Here is a 6,006-nt window from a genome sequence, read left to right as displayed (position 1 = left end):
TACAATTCAGTATTTTTAACTATAGGCACTAATGATGCAGTAAAGATACCTAAAGAAAGGTGGCTTGAATTGACAGATCAAATTCTTTATAATAGGGATGCTTATCCACATAGTGTAATTTAAATAAAATATGGCTTGGAGCATTATTAATAAACAAAAGTAATTTGAGGTTTTATTCCATTTATATTTTAGTTTCAGTCAGTGACCATATAACACAATACATAAAATATGGAAATAGTAAAATGAAGGAAAGACTACATCTAAGAAGCACAGTTGAAAGGTAACCTGGGAGACAAAGTTGGCAGAGAAGCAGTTTTTATGATGGCACATCTTCAACATTGAAATCAAAAGACTTGTATATCAGAATTAAATAGAAAAAAATTATTTATCATTTTTAAAGAGTTTCTTCCTTTTTAAAAAATTGATGACATTTCAAAGATTCAAATCTAAAAGAGTTAACTTTCAGGGGCTTCTAATTTATGAAGTAATTTCTTTATGCTGATTTTCAGAAATGTTTAGACTTTGGAATATTCAGGGAAGCATGAAAACTAGAATAGAAATATCACGCTGAGAATATAAATGGCATGAAAAATAGATTGTTCAATCACCATCACCCTCTCTCCATGAATATCATTTCATGTTACTTTCAATTAAGGTTAAATAAGGAAAATTTTAATCTATCAAAAATATAATTGATCAATTTTAAGGTGTCATTATTTTTATTAGTTGATAATTATTATTAAAGCTTTTATAATAAAATAATTTGCCCACAAAGAAACATGTAAACAGCAGGTAGCTGAGTTGATTTGTCAAATAAAGAGAAAAAATTTAAATCATTAAAGACTTGAGAGTCTATATTATCCATAACATGTTACCTAATCTCAAAGTTTATATAACTACTTTGAAAAATATGAAAAATTTACAGTTCAATAAAACTATTGTTTTGTATTGTAAAATAAATACTATCCTTTTTATATTTATTATGTGTGTTCCTGATAATAATATTATTTGACTGACATTTTATACAATTTATTTAATATTTTAAACTCAGTATTATAACCTCAATCAAATTATCTTTAGAATATTTCTAAAATAAAATTTTAATTTAACCTGAAATATTCTAAATTGATTATTTAGAATTCAGAATTAATAGAATATTGAGGCAGAAATATTTGCAGGGTCTCATTTTAATTTGCATTATGTCTACAAGTGGCACCAATGGCTTTTTCTAGTATGTTTGCGTAATAACAGTAAAGAAAGCATAGCGATAAAAAAAGAATGTTAGGAAGGAACATTTTCTCAATAATTTTAAACTCTTTGCTTTCTGGAAAGTAATCTAAGTAACTATATTTCCCCCTTTAGAACCCAGTATTTTAGATCCCTTTCCAGCTTGTCTGCCTGGCTTTTTTCCATGTCAGTGTCCTAATGGGATGGATCAGTACTCTGTCAATCATTTTTATTTTAAAAATTTTATGAAATTTTAACTCTTGACTTCTTTAGTGGGATCCTTGTCAATTCAAATTGTCAATCCTTTGGCACTCAACAGTTTCCATCAGATATTAAGTTTAATACTATTCTGCAACATTTCAAAACATGAGTGCCAAAGAAAATACTACAGGAATCCAGCTAAGGATGTGGAGTTTAGATCAATTACTCATAAAAACAAAAACTTGAGTCTCTATTCCATATATGATGAGTTTTGCACTTGCAAAAACCTAAAAATTAATGTATATTGTATTTTTATTGATGCGGAAGTTTTTTGTAGAGGGATATTAATCATCAAATTGAGATGAGGAATTCTGCTTAAACTTTTCTATGAAAAATTTTATTGAAAATAATTGTCTAAGATGTAGAAGAAAAGCAGAAAAATTTGCAGAGTCTGACTTACATTATGTCCATGACTGGCAGGAATGAAATTTCCTAGTATGTTTCACATAATTACAGAAACAAAAATATAGCGTTAAAAAAAAAGGATGTTAGGAGAAAAAATGCTTACTAATGTTTGCTATTTTATTCATCTCATCTAGTACATATTTAAGCCATCTTTAATTTTTATAATAATTTCTTTGTTGCTTACACTATTGATTTTTCAGCCAGTGTGCGCAGCAGGCACACTCGTGTGCTGCAAAAATTTTAAAACATGCCATACCTATTTAGGAGCACTAACTTCATTTTCCTTAGATTGTCAAATAAAATAAATGGTAACGGCCAAAACAATAGTTGTCTGGTGTGAATGAATAAAACTGATCCCTTTTTTGTCAATTGGCAAAAAAATATATATTTTTTTCTTTTATTTTGGTGTGCCTCAAAATGTTAGTAATTAGTTTATGTGTGCCAAGAGATGGAAAACGTTCAAAATATCTTGCTCACACAATTATTTTTAAATATCTTCAAATAAATTTTAATTATAATGGAACTTAATGTAAATTTATTATTATATTGAATAAGAAGGAAGTTTTGTTTCTTCTTTGAATATCAGCACTTTTAGACCAAAAAAAGTCTTCAGAGAAAAATTATATTAAAAATATTTAGAATAAGCAAAGAAAATTAAATCTAGAAAGCAAGGTATTTCAATATGTAATATTGGTATAAGAATGTGAAATAATTCAATAAGGATGTGAATATAATAGAATAATTTTAGTAAAGAATATTCAGTAGAAATATGTCTATCTTATTTTTTAAAATACGTTTTTATTGATTTTTAGAGAGAGAGGAAGGGGGAAGAATAGAGAGGTAGAAACTGCTACCTCCTGCACACCCCATACTGGAGATCAAGCCCACAACCTGGGCATGCACCCTGACCAAGAATCAACCGGTGACCTCTTGTTTCATGGGTGGATGTTTAATCACTGAGCCAAACTGGCTGGGCCATTGTAACTTTTCAATGGTGCCCATATAGTGTCCAATCCTCTCCAAACTAATTTAATCACAAAATGCTTTATTCATAAAGTATCTGTCAGGACCAGTGCTGTTAATTATTTTTTGGATGAGGATATAGTTAATCATCTTCCCTTTTGCCAATTAAAACAGTCACCACATCACTTGACATTACTATTTAATGTCACATTAACTAAACCCCATCAAACCTAGGAAGCGCAGCAGTGAAAATACTCTTGACTAGCGGACTTCTAAGTGAACATCTATTTGAGAACTTTCCGTATAACATTTAAACTATTTCACTCAGGAAAAGGACAAAGACTCTCGCTTGACCAAATCTGACTCAGGTGACCTCTTGGTTCCTGAGTTGGTGCTCAACCATTGAGCCACACTGGTCGGGCTCATATGTCTATTTTATTAGGAGCATTTACATACCTTTCTTTATCTGATTCTAAAAAATTAACCTGAGCTTTTTTTATTCCTTTTGTAGGCAGTTCTATTATATCCACTTGTAGTTGAATAAAGAGAGATACAGAAAGCTTAAATAACATTTCTGAGGTCAGGTAGCTGGTAAAGGGTGGGGCAGGTTCCCAGGTTGCCTCTAGTGACAACGCTTTCTTCCACTGCACTGCGTTGCTTCTTTGTATGCTGCCAGACGAGTATTTCCTCAATTCTGAAGAGCTGTTCAAAGTTCCCTAGTAACTATGTTCATGTGGCCAAATGCTTGCTTTTACATGTTTACATGTGTCATTTCAATAACACTTTATCACTTGAAATTATATTAGAATATTAATGCCCTTTAGTTAAAGGTAAAATGATAACTCAGTTACAGAAAATATAACTAGAGGAAAAGTAATAAAGAAGGAACACTATAAACAAATATTTTGGAATTAGAAAACTTAGTATGATGTAATGTATGATAATCAAAGAAAGATAGAAGAAAATTCTCCTTTATTTATTTATTTATTGAAAATTCTCCTTTATTAATTATGTCTTTCCTGAAAAAATATATAGAAAAATGTTAATATATAAATAAAGAGACAGAGTAGCAATAGAGATAAAATAAAAGGCAGAAGTGAGAGAGAATTAGAGAAGATAGCATTAGGGAAACCAGGAGAGAGAAAGCAAAGAACATACATACTTATATGCATAGCCCATTGACAGAGAGAATAGGGTAGTGAAGATCTCAGGGGGTCGGGAGGGGGCTGGGCGAAGTGGGGTAAAGTAGGCAATGGGAAATAGATAGCTGTTATACTGACAACAATAAAACAAACCAAAAATACGGTAAAATAAATTTTATTTTATTTTAGTTATTTCATGACTGCCATGGCCAGTGTGGGCCTGCACACCAAAGCATTGAGGGTTCGATTCCTGGTCAATGGCATGTACCTGGGTTGCAGGTTTGATCCCCAGGCCCAATGAGTCTCTTTCACAGCAATGAGCAATGCCTCTCTCTCTCTCTCTCTCTCTCTCTCTCTCTCTCTCTCTCTCTCTGTCTCTCTCTCTAAAAATTAATGGAAAAAATATCCTCAGGTGAGGATTAACAACAACAACAACAAAAAAAGAATCATGACTGATTTCTAAATAATACTATCTTACACAGAAGGGAAAATTTGCAAAATTTACCAAAAAAAATCTAAAAACAAATAGCATGACAGCATCTCTTGTTCTAGCAATATTAATTTTCATTGTCAATGTACAATTTTTCCAATTTTTTAATTTTACATTTAAGCCTTATCTTTACCTTTCAGAGGACACAGTATGTGCATATAGGCTTCTTCGTTTACTAAGAGAAGTTATAACAATTGTAGCTAAAAGAGAGGTTCCTTCAACTCACTCCTTACCTACAATTCAATTTTTCTTGAGTACCATCAGATGTAAAAACTTAAATATGTGTCTCTTTCCTAAGAAATCTGGATATTTGTTTTGAATATAAATCTTATTTTTTATCATATTAGTTTTTATTCTGGTTTTTTGAACTTAAACATTATCAAAAGTAGATTAGGGTTTTATATATATATATATATATATATATATATATATATATATATATATATACATATATGTGTGTGTATATATATATATGTGTGTGTGTGTATATATATATATATATATATAAAGGGTATATTAAATATGTAAAAATATTTAAATTGAATACCTTTTTTAGATCAGAACAAATACATTGCATGTATATAACACATTTATTCAGCTTGTATTTGTTCAGAAGAGGTATTGTTTCATGGTGATAAATTTTATATAGAAAGCCATTTTCAAAACAAATGGATTAAATCACTATTAAGTCTTTTTGACTTTTGGTCCCATACAACAATTCAGAAAAGTCCTCATCCTGACTTTTTAAAGATTATTTAGAAATATTTTCCAATATTTTTTCTAAAAGAGAGTTTTTAGAAAATAGAGTATCGCTACATCCTCTTCACAGCAGCCATCTGTGTGAGAATTACAGGGTGAGCAAACGTAGATTTAGAGTTGTGAGTTCACAAGCATGGAGTTGATTCTTATGTTATTTATTAATTATTTTATTGTTTTCCACACGAGTAACCCTGTATGTTGTTTTGCAGGGTAACATAATATTAGATTTAGCAGTTTTGATTGGTTCTCTTGCTATTCATTGTGCAATTTGAGTTTTACAGTCAGTTACAAAACACTCTAAAAGCTTTGTATAAGGTCACTCCAGTGGTTAAACTTAGTAATACTACAGACTTTACTCAAAGTGACTATATGTAATAGAAGTAAAATTTTTTATCAATTTTTAACCTAATTTGCTATGTAGTTACTAGAAACAATGTCTTTACTCAAACACAGCAGCTTTGTTTTAGCATTAAAAAAAAACAAGTAATAGTGTAATAAAAATAAAGTAAAAAAAATAAATATAAAAAATAAAAGGGAAAAATTCAAGTTCCCTACCATGCTGTAGTTCCCTACCATTCTTTAATAAATATGTTTTTGAATAGTATACAAAATTTGACAAAAATACCATTTTTTAATCAGCTAAAAACCAGAGATGCAAAAGAAAGAATGAATAATAGTCCTGCACTTGGGTAAATAAATATGTATACAATTATAAATTTATGCCAAAACGTACATTTTTCCATTTTATATGTTTATTCA

This window comes from Eptesicus fuscus, chromosome 7, assembly GCF_027574615.1.
Source record: "Eptesicus fuscus isolate TK198812 chromosome 7, DD_ASM_mEF_20220401, whole genome shotgun sequence".
In the NCBI taxonomy this organism is placed as follows: domain Eukaryota; kingdom Metazoa; phylum Chordata; class Mammalia; order Chiroptera; family Vespertilionidae; genus Eptesicus; species Eptesicus fuscus.
Note: the sequence above shows the minus strand (reverse complement) of the source record.